The sequence below is a fragment of the Castor canadensis genome, chromosome 4 (assembly GCF_047511655.1).
Source record: "Castor canadensis chromosome 4, mCasCan1.hap1v2, whole genome shotgun sequence".
Classification (NCBI taxonomy): domain Eukaryota; kingdom Metazoa; phylum Chordata; class Mammalia; order Rodentia; family Castoridae; genus Castor; species Castor canadensis.
This window is the reverse complement of record NC_133389.1, coordinates 90251685-90263827: the sequence shown is the minus strand read 5'-3', so window position 1 is coordinate 90263827 and position 12143 is coordinate 90251685. Positions and strand designations below refer to the sequence as shown.

Genomic DNA, 12143 nt, shown 5'->3' with positions numbered 1-12143 from the left:
AGGTTGAAAGCCTTTTCTTTCTCACCATGGAACTGGCTCTGCTTTTTCATTTGTCCACTGTAACAACCCAATGAGGGACACACACAGAAGAAAACTGTCTACAGGCTCCTTTTGATATGATGCATGTGACATATGAATGGTGTACAAAATACTGAACATATGTACTAAGTAGGAAAAAATAAAAAAGGCAGTATGGATCAAAGGGATCCTGGCCTGGGAGTTAACATAAAAGAACAACGCAAAATATGGAGGGAAATCTTCTCATACCTAGGTGTTAGCTGCAGAGATAGTCAAAACTGAAAATAAGGGTACGTCACATCAGAGAGGAAGATTAAGTAAACTATGAAGCATCTTCCCAATGTACTATTACGTAATCATTAAAAATGAATTTTATAGAAATATGTGATAGCTTGCAAAATGTTTTAACTATAGAGCTACTTAGCAGTAACATTGAAGAGTGTTTAACACATATGTATGACTGTAATTATACTGAAAATAGCACAATCTATGTATCAATCAGGAGCTATATACTAAGTATCTGTTGGTGATAATAATATGGCCGAAATTTACTTATTTAGGCCTAAATTCTTATCCATTTTCTTTTGTAATCATACATTGGTTTTCTATTGCTATTTGGCAAATTGTTACAATTTAAAATATTAAAATCTTAAAACAACCCACCTTTTTTTTTTTTTCAATGTCCTACTTCTTAGGGCAGAACAGAATCTGGTCATTACCCAATTGAGTTTTCTGCTCAGGTTCTTAAAAGGCTGAAATCAGAAATTGGCCAGGCTGTGTTCTGGAGTCCATGTTCTAGGAAGATGATGCAGCTTCATTGCCAGACCAGCCCAGTCTTAAGGTATTTTCCTTTCTTCCTGCACAGGGATCCATCTGCTCTGTATGTGAGAAAGAGTCCATATGTTCACTCTGTTCCTTCTGGTAATTATGAGCATTTCTTGGAGGAACAAAAAGAAAACTAACATTACTGAGTGTTGTAGGCTATAAAGTGAGTGCCTTACGTAGAGTATCAATTTTAGTCATCACAATAACCTTAAGAGGGCAAAAGGATGACCCAGAAGGTTTAAGATGCTGTACCCAGGTTGCAGAGCCACTCTGCTGCAAGAGCAAGCCTGTTGTCCTGACCTTTGGAGTCCCCAGGCAGTGTTCCTTTCATTGCTCCAATAGTCATTTATGGAACAGAATTGTCAGATGTTTCAGTGAAGGCACTGTGTGCAATGCCAGGGCCATTACAGTGAAGGGGACAGTCCTGGTCTCTGCCTTGGCAAATGATGTATAATCATTGAAGCTGTGGCCAGGGCCTCTGAAGCAACTTCCAGCTGTGGGAGTTGGAAGACTGGCTTTGACTTGGTCTGCAGTTAGATCTGAATGGCTTCTAGTGAGTATGAAAAGGGTTGTAGTGCAAAGTCAGCGAGGTGGAGAGCACTCTGGGCAGAGGGAGCAGTGCAGGGCTGGGCTGGAGAGGGCACCATGGCACATTCTAGGCATTCACAGAAGGCCCAGGAGGCCTGAGTCAGGGGCATGAAGGTGAAGAGTGTGTGATGTGTTGGGTGCTGGAAGCTGAGCAGACACAGCTCACATGGGAATTTGGGGGCTGTACAAAGGGTTTTGGAGTAGGGAGATTCCTGAGCTTACACACAGGCTAAAATACAGAAGTAAGGCAATATTTTTCTCTACTGCATATTTTAATAAACTTATTTAAAACAATTGATTTCAATAGAATGCACATTTGAATTGCCTGGGGAGTTTAAAAAAAAAAGCAACAACCAAAAAACTAATACCAGTATCCACCCTAGACAAAATAATTCAGATTTCAGAATTTGGGATCAGTATTTATTTAAAGTGCCCTAGATAATTCTCACAGGCAGCTAATTCTGGGCACCACTGACTTAAACATTATTAATTGAAGTTCTATTACAGACCCTGTGGGTCATGTGCAGGCCCACGGCTAGGAAACAACATAAACTTAGACTTGCCCTGGAGGAGGTTGGCCTTCCCAGGAAGGATTAAGCTTCCTTTGTTCATTGGTTCATTTAGTCAGTAATTTAACCTCGGCTGGCTCCCAGCATTTCACCTGCCTGATCCCTGGTGACTGCACCTGTATCTGAGGCACTTGAAGGCATGGTTCAGCTTGAGTCACGTCAGTAAGAAACACAGCCAATGAGAGCAGTTCAAGGCTTTCAGAACAATAAGGACTCACAGACACACCACATTAACCATGTCTCGGGGACAGGATGCTGCCATGTCCAGACCTGTGTCAACCATAGGGTGACAGAGTGGGAGCTGTTCAGAGTGACACTGTCACAGAATGAGAGTGACAGAGAGGGCAGGGGAGGAGGCACCTTGGGGCTTAGGCCTGGGGCTCTTCCTCTACCCCTTCAGTTTGGATGGAGGTCTAGCATTGTGTCCTTCCCCATAACTCCACTGACGGTTGAAGGGACGGTTGAAACAGCCTGAAGGACCACCGTGGAGAAAACTCCTGAGACCTCCTCTCTTCTTGTCTATCGGCTCTTCCTTCTTGTCTCACCTACCAGAAGAACAGCTATGGAAGACGTTCTTGAAACATGAGGGCAAATCAAACGTGGATTGGACATTGCAGGGCATTGTGCTTGTCTTCCTTTTTCTTAGGTGAGGTGAATTACTGAACTGTGAAAGATTGGCCTTTATTCACAGGAACTGTGTGCAGCAGAATTTAGGAATCACTCATTGTGGCGTCTTCAGCTTAATTTTGAATGGTTTGACAAAACATTTATACACATGTGTGTGTCTAAATGTAGATACAGAAGCAGCTAGATAAAGAAAGAAAGCAAGTATGGAAAAATATCAACTGTTGGAATCATGTAGATGTATATAGGTGTTCAGTTCACTATTTTTCACCTCTTCCAGATGTTCAAGTATTTTCATAATAAAATATTGGGAGAAGCATGACACTTAACATGCAAAGAAAAAATTCCAACATCAGGCAGATCTGAATTCAAATCTTGGCTCTTTTTCTTAGTGGAATGGGCTTAGCTCAGTACTCCACTAAGCTTCCATCTTCTCATCATACCATGAGTGATAATGAACTACTGGATTCAATGATTAACTTAGTAAATGAGTACTGTTTTGAATCCCAGGCACCCCACTACAGAACTCTTCCTAATAGGTTGAGCTCTCATTCTCAACCCAGGAGGATTGCTCTGTTGTCTCTGTGTAGAACAAGGAGAGTACTGTCAGCCAGGCAGAAAGAGTCATCAGAATCCAAACCTCAAGGGGTGACTCAGCCTTGGTAGTAGTTATATCAGCACCCCACAGCCCATCCTCCCACTCAACTGGTTCCATGGCAGTGAGGCTCCCATAGCAGAGCCAAGAGTCAGCTGAGGAATCTTGTGGCAGACAGATGATGGCAGAGTCAGTGACACTCCAATTACAGCTGTGCCAATCCAACTAGGACTTCTGATTTGGGGGCATTAATGATTAATGATGCCTCTTGGAGGACCCTCACAATTCTTCTGATGTCAGGGGAGACTTTTGTAATGCAGCAGAATAACTGTGATCGGGAGAAGGTATTCATATTTGTCTGATGTTATTTGAATCACTAATTGGTGAAATCTGAACATATCCAGGCTGTAGAAGTGTTCAGTGCTTGTTGGGCTCCTGCAATATTGGGCACTGTGCTGGGGAGGGGTGGAGCGGTAACAGCTAATATAAGGTTTTGCATTCAATAAAATTCAACATCTTTCATGATAAAAACTCTGAACAAATTCTATATAGGAGAAATGTACCTCAATATAGTAAAGGCTATATATGACAAGTCAACATGAAATACTTCAAAGTGTTTGAAGTATTTCCTCTAAGATCTGGAACAAGACAAGGATGTCAATGTTCACTTTTACCACTTTTATTCAACAGAGTACTGGAAGTCTCGGCTAGAGAAACTAGGCAAGAGAAAGAAAGAAAAGGTACATATAAAAAGAAGAAACAAAGTCAAATTATTCCTGTTTTCAGATGGCATGATTCTATGCACAGTTGACCCTTGACTAACAGGGGTTTGAACTGCCTGAGTTTACTTACAAGTGGACTTTTTTATTTTTGGAGATTTGCCACAATTTGGAAATATGCGAATAAACCTCAACGCCTAGAATATGGAAAAAATTAAGAAAAAGCGATGTCACGAATGCAAAAATGTATGTAGATAATAGTCTCTTACCACTTACTGCTATAATATATACAAATCTATTTTTTAAAGTTAAAAATCATCAAAACTTACACATAGACCATACATAGCACTTTTTGTAGTTGAGAGAAATGTAACTACACAATACTGAGTTATAACTGCATAAACCTAAGTGTAGTAACACTACACTATTATAATAATTTTATAGCCACCTCCTGTTGTTATTATAGTGAGCTTAAGTGTTGCAAGTATTGCCTAAACAATGCTATGGTAGGCTAACCACTTCCATGTTCACTTCTCCAGGAAATTATATAGCATAGCAAAAGTGATCTTTTGCTGGGGGAGAGGGATGGTTGTGCCTATAGTTGGGAGACTACAGTAACTCTGGCAGTGAGCAGGAGGCATGCTTGAGTCAAGAAGCCAGGCCAGGCAACATAGTAAGACCCTACCTATCTCTAAAAATGAAAACAAAAGCAAGTGATCTCTCATGGTTCTCACCTATTTTTTACCGTATTTAATATATAACCTATAAAATATGCAATAATGGACCATTTGTATTGTGGATAAGGCTTCTGGTCAATGGTTAAGTTTTGGAGGAATCAAACATTATACTTAGATTTTTTAATGTACCAGGAATCGACACCTCTAACCCCCATGTAGTTCAAGGATAAATTTTATAGGAAGTCCACTAAATGAATATTTGAACTGATACACAAATTCAGTAAAGCTGTAAGATACAAAACTGACTTATAAAAATCAATGGTACCAAAAGGAGAACTATAGGCCAATCTCCTTAATGAACATTGATGCAAAAATCCTCAATAAAATAATGGCAAACCGAATTCAGCAACACATCAAAAAGATTATTCACCACGACCAAGTAGGCTTCATCCAAGGGATGCAGGGGTGGTTCAACATACGAAAATCAATAAATGTAATAAACCACATTAACAGAAGCAAAGACAAAAACCACTTGATCATCTCAATAGATGCAGAAAAAGCCTTTGATAAGATCCAACACCATTTCATGATAAAAGCTCTAAGAAAACTAGGAATAGAAGGAAAGTACCTCAACATTATAAAAGCTATATATGACAAACCTACAGCCAGCATTATACTTAACGGAGAAAAACTGAAACCATTCCCTCTAAAATCAGAAACCAGACAAGGATGCCCACTATCTCCACTCCTATTCAACATAGTACTGGAATTCCTAGCCAGAGCAATTAGGCAAGAAGAAGGAATAAAAGGAATACAAATACGTAAAGAAACTGTCAAAATATCCCTATTTGCAGACGACATGATCCTATACCATAAAGACCCAAAAAACTCTACTCAGAAGCTTCTAGACATCATCAATAGCTATAGCAAAGTAGCAGGATATAAAATCAACATAGAAAAATCATTAGCATTTCTATACACTAACAATGAGCAAATGGAAAAAGAATGTATGAAAACAATTCCACTTACAATAGCCTCAAAAAAAATCAAATACCTAGGTGTAAACCTAACAAAAGATGTGAAAGACCTCTACAAGGAAAACTATACACTTCTGAAGAAAGAGATTGAGGAAGACTATAGAAAGTGGAGAGATCTCCCATGCTCATGGATTGGTAGAATCAACATAGTAAAAATGTTGATACTTCCAAAAGTAATCTACATGTTTAATGCAATTCCCATCAAAATTCCAATGACATTCATTAAAGAGATCGAAAAATCTACCATGAAATTTATATGGAAACACAAGAGGCCACAAATAGCCAAGGCAATACTCAGTCAAAAGAACAATGCAGGAGGTATCACAATACCTGACTTCAAACTATATTACAAAGCAATAACAATAAAAACAGCATGGTACTAGCACAAAAACAGACATGAAGACCAGTGGAACAGAATAGAGGACCCAGATATGAAGCCAAACAACTATAACCAACTTGTCTTTGACAAAGGCGCTAAAATATACAATGGAGAAATAGCAGCCTCTTCAACAAAAACTGCTGGGAAAACTGGTTCGCAGTCTGCAAAAAACTGAAACTAGATCCATGTATATCACCCTATACCAAGATTAACTCAAAATGGATCAAGGATCTTAATATCAGACCACAAACTCTAAAGTTGATACAGAAAAGAGTAGGAAATACTCTGGAGTTAGTAGGTATAGGTAAGAACTTTCTCAACGATACCCCAGCAGCACAGCAACTAAGAGATAGCATAGATAAATGGGACCTCATAAAACTAAAAAGCTTCTGTTCATCAAAAGAAATGGTCTCTTAACTGAAGAGAACAACCACAGAGTGGGAGAAAATATTTGCCAGCTATACATCAGATAAAGGACTGATAACCAGAATATATAGGGAACTTAAAAAACTAAATTCTCTCAAAACTAATGAACCAATAAAGAAATGGGCAAGTGAACTAAACAGAACTTTCTCAAAAGAAGAAATTCAAATGGCCAAAAAACACATGAAAAAATGCTCACCATCTCTAGCAATAAAGGAAATGCAAATTGAAACCACACTAAGATTCCACCTCACCCCTGTTAGAATAGCCATCATCAGCAACACCACCAACAATAGGTGTTGGCAAGGATGCAGGGAAAAAGGAACCCTCTTACACTGTTGGTAGGAATGTAAACTAGTACCACTCTGGAAAAAAATTTGGAGGCTACTTAAAAAGCTAGACATTGATCTACCATTTGATCCAGCAATACCACTCTTGGGGATATACCCAAAAGTCTGTGACACAGGTTACTCCAGAGGCACCTGCACACCCATGTTTATTGCATTCACAATAGCCAAGTTATGGAAACAGCCAAGATGCCCCACCACCGACGAATGGATTAAGAAAATGTGGTATCTATACACAATGGAATTTTATGCAGCCATGAAGAAGAACGAAATGTTATCATTTGCTGGTAAATGGATGGAATTGGAGAACATCATTCTGAGTGACGTTAGCCTGGCCCAAAAGACCAAAAATCATATGTTCTCCCTCATATGTGGACATTAGATCAAGGGCAAACACAACAATGGGATTGGACTATGAGCACATGATAAAAGCAAGAGCACACAAGGGAGGTGTGAGGATGGTAAGACACCTAAGAAACTAGCTAGCATTTGTTGCCCTTAACGCAGAGAAACTAAAGCAGATACGTTAAAGCAACTGAGGCCAATAGGAAAAGGGGACCAGGAACTAGAGAAAAGGTTAGATCAAAAAGAATTAACCTAGAAGGTAACACACACGCACAGGAAATTAATGTGAGTCAACTCCCTGTATAGCTATCCTTATGTCAACCAGCAAAAACCCTTGTTCCTTCCTATTATTGCTTATAGTCTCTCTACAACAAAATTAGAAATAAGGGCAAAATAGTTTCTGCTGGGTATTGAGGGGGTGGGGGGAGCGGGAGAGGGTAGAGTGGGTGGTAAGGGAGGGGGTGGGGGCAGGGGGGAGAAATGACCCAAGCCTTGTATGCACATATGAATACTAAAATAAAATAAAATAAAATAAATCAATGGTACCTTGAGTTCAAACTTCAGTACTGCAAAAAAAAAAAAAAAAAAAAAAGGAAAAGAAAAGATCAGTAGTATTTTAAACACCAATAACTAAATTGTTGGGAAAGAAATTATAAAAGCAACTTCACTGACAATAGCTACAAAAATACCTAGCAATAAATTTAAACAAGGAAGTGGATGATCTCTACAATGAAAGTTAAATGAGAGAAAATGAAAAAGATACCCCCAAAACGGGTAAAATCTCCCTTGTTAATAGATTGGTAGAACTCATATTGTTAAAATGTTTATACCCAAAGTGAGTCACAGATTCAATGTAATCTCTATCAAAATAGCAATGGCATTCATTATGGAAGTAGAAAAAAAAATTCTAAAACTCACACCGATGCACAAAAGATCCTGACTAGCAAGGCAATCATAAGCAAAAAGAAAAAAGCTGGGCCATCATAACATCTGGTCTGAAGACACACCACAATAGTATAGCAATCAAAGCACCATGGTACTGGCATTAAAAGCTAACACATAGACAAATGGAGCAGAATACAAACCCCAGAAAGAAATCTATGAATCTATAGCTTACTGATTTTTGACTAAGCATTGAAGAAAGGACAGTTTCTTAGATAAATGATGCTGGGAAAACTAGATATCCACATGCAGAAGAATAAATTTTGATCCTGTCTCTCACTGTATAAAAAAATCAATTCAGGCAGATTCTTAAAAATTAATTCAAAAAGGATCAAAGGCATATCTAAGCCTAAAACTATGAAACCACTAGTAGAAAACATAGGGAAACACTCAAGATATTGGAATGGGCAACAAGTTTTGGATAAGGCCCCCAAAAAGCATAGGTAGCAAAAGCATAGATAGACAAACTGTGTAAATCAAACTAAGAAGCTTCTGTACATCCCAGAAAACAGCACAGGGTGAAGAGACAACCTACAGTATGGGAGGAAATATTTGCAAAGTATTCACCTGACAAAATATTAATATCCAGAATCTATAAGGAACTAAAACACCCTACAACCAACACCCCCAAATAACCCAATTAAAAATGGGCAAATGATCTGAATAGATGTTTCTCAAAAGAAGAAATACAAATGGTTAATGAATATATAAAAAAATGCTCAACATCACTAATCATCAGAGAAATGCAAATGAAAATCAAAATCAGATGCTATTTTACCCCAGTCGGAATGGTAAATATGTATATATAAAAGCAAAAACTAATATATATATTTATGTATAGTATATATTATATATGTTTATATATTATATATATGCTATATATAATACTACACTTGATCTTAGCCAAAAGGCCAAGAAGCGATGCTATATATAATATATATAAAAGCAAAAAGAAAAGTTGGAAAGGATGCAGAGAAAAGGAACTTTTCTACATTGCTGGTGAAAAATGTAAACTAGTACAGCCATACATGACAAAAAATAGAAGGGTTCCCCCCAAACCCCAAACTAGGTCATCATGCACCCAGATACCTGCATGTCCTTGTTTGTAGTGTTATTCACAACGTTGTAGCACCATTCACAATAGCTATGAGATACGGAATCAACCTAGGTGTCTATTGATGGTTGACTAGATGAAGAAAATAGGATGCATATACACCATGGAATATTGCTCAGCCACAAAAGGAAGAAATTCTGTCATTTGTGGAAAGATAGAACTGGAGGACATTGTGTTATGTGAAATAAGAGACACAGAAAGACAAACACTGCATGTTCTCTCTCATGTGGAAGCTTAAAAAGTTGATCTCAAAGTGGAAGAGAGTAGAATGGTGATTAGTAGAGGCAGGAAGAGTAGTGGGGAGGGATACTGGCCAATGTTGGATAATGGTTACCAAATATAGTTAGATGGGAGAAATAAGCTCTAGTGTTCTACAGTGCAGTAGGGTGATTATAGTTCACAATAACTTACTACTTATTTTATGAAATAGGAAGAGAGGAGTTTGAAGGCACCAGACACAGAAATTATAGAGATGGAAATGTTAATTACCATGATTTGGTTAGCATCCATTGTGTACATCAGTAAAGTATCACACTGTAACTAACATACAGTTATTATATGTTAATTTATTGTAAAGAAAAAAATAAAGTAACAAAAATATGGGCTCTGCCTTCAAAGGGCTTGCAGTCTAATAGGGGAGATAGGAGCCAGAAGAGGGTATCACAGAGAGTACAAAGCAGGGGGTCCCTCTGCCCAGTAGTTTTCCTCTGCTCTTGAATCCCCCTGGTCTATTTGCAAGGAATCCTTTAGTGCTCCTCTTTCTCATCCATGGGGCAAGAGATGAGTGATGGGGATTGTTTCCTTTGCCCTGTTCCTTCCCTGTTGCTTCCCAACAGGCGTGGTCCTCTAGTATCCCCCCAACTCCTTGGCAGAGGTGATGAGAGGGAAGGCCAGGCAAATGATGATGTCAGAAAAACCTTCAGAGCCAAGAGGCTTATGCCAGGGTTCTAAAAGAATGTTGTCAAAATAAATCTAACAATACACATTTTCTTTGGGAATGGTGGGGCAAGTAGTGATGCCCTGAGTTTAGGAGCCCCTGGTGTACGGATAAGGACATAATAACTCTGCTGGTTTGGAGAGCCAGCCAGGAAGGAAAGGGAAGAAGGAGGGAATAGACTGATGGTCCCCTGAGCCTTGGACTTTAGGTGATGCCATGTTGGAAGAATCTCAGCAAAGTCAGGGATGGGTTATGACTCTGGTCCACAACCTTCCCAACTGGAGAAAACTCAGCCTTGTTGGAACCAGCTGTACATAAAACCATTTGCCTTAGTGATGCAGGTTAAAAATAGTGGTAATTGCCAGCTCCCTGAGTATGGCCAGTTATTACCATTCTTCTAATTGGACCAGAAATTAACCCATTGTGTGTGGAACCCACGATGTATCCTAAATTGTTTCAGGCCAGCTGGTTTGCAAAATGCTTGTGTTGGCATGGTTGCTATGTTCTTAGAAAAATTCAAAGCAGAGGTGGGGGGATGGAGAACGTACCAGCTGCAACCCTTGCTTCTTCCAGGCTGCAGGAGTCTTGAAATGCAAAGCCAGGACAAGTTATGCCACAGGGCTGAGTGACTTTGACCTTCCTGGTGAAATGGCAGCCAGCCTGCTAATCCAGATGTGTTTGCCGGCTTTGGGGGGACATAGGCATGCAGCCCTGAGTATGTGACTGGTGTCTTCTGTGGTCTGAGGGCTTGGATGAACTCTAAACTGCTTTAAGTTTTGAGGCACACATAGAAGATTTGTCCATTTTTGGAAAACCAGATGTAATAGGAAGAAGGTGGGCAAGTGAGCCTGTCTACCAGGACTGCTTTAAGGCACAGCTGGGACTAGAATGGGCTGGAACTAGGATGAGAAAAGCAAGGTGCCTATGGATGCACCTCAGAGAGGTACTTACTCTCTGCTTCATGTAAGTACGGGGTCACTGTTTGCACCCATCTGAGAGTGAAGGCCTCCTTAAATTTTTTGAAGTAGTGCCAGTCCTGCTCTGTGCATGCCTGACTCTGGTCTTTTTTGAAACAAATGATGCCAGTGATAAGGAGGGACCTGGAAAGGGGCTTAGGAGGATAGAGGCTCTTGTGACAGCTTTCATTTCTTCTCCTTCCTTGGTTAATAGTAGCCCAAATTTATTTAGGGTGCTTAGCAATGAATCCAGTTTAATGTGAGCATATAAAGGAATATTTCCCAGGCTCTTTTACAGTCTGGTGTGATCATGTGGGAAAGAGAAGCAGGCACTATGTTCTGCAGTCTGCCTAGAAGAAGCTGACTAATCTGAAAGGGTTCCTTATTTTGCCATTTTGGCTTTTCTCCTTCCAGCCTGCAATTTGGAAGCTTCAAGGGCATTTTAGACCAGTAGGTGACCTTGAGGAGAAAAAAGCCACATACCAGGAAGAGGGAACAGGAAGATAGAAATCTGACACTGTTTAGCTGTTAATGATGCTGTCACTGAATCTCATAACAGCATATAAGACAGGTGTTTATAGATAAAGAATTGTGACTCTGAAAGATAAAGTAACTGGCTTCAGGTCTTTTTCCTAAGAATGGACAGAGCAAGGAATTAATCTGATTCCAAATGATCTGATTCCAAACAGAGGTGGTTGTGTGGGGACAGTGTCAGCTCTAGCTCTTTCTGATTCCAAAGCTGTGCACTTAGCTACTACCCTGCTGTATGGTGCCTTCTGGGGACAGGGCTGAAAGTCAATTCCTTTCTGACTGCTGAAAAGGCTCATGTCAAGGACCCCTGAAAAACCTGTACTCTCCAAACCTGAAGCCTGATCAGTGGCTCTGCTGTCCCCTTTCTTATGCAAGCCTGAGAAGATTGTCTTCCCTCCTGGGGCCTTCAGACTGTCTGTATCCTACCTGCACAGCTCACTACCTGCACAGTGCAGGCTGCAAGGGAAACACCAGGGCTTCCTCTCCCAACCTGCACATGCTCAGTTAGATTGAGTTC

General features: G+C 39.8%; 1 pseudogene; it reads right to left on the bottom strand.

The window, feature by feature from the left end:
• Positions 1-8923: 8923 nt before the first annotated feature.
• On the bottom strand, positions 8924-9011 carry LOC141422770 (U2 spliceosomal RNA; annotated as a pseudogene).
• Between the last annotated feature and the right edge of the window lie 3132 nt (positions 9012-12143).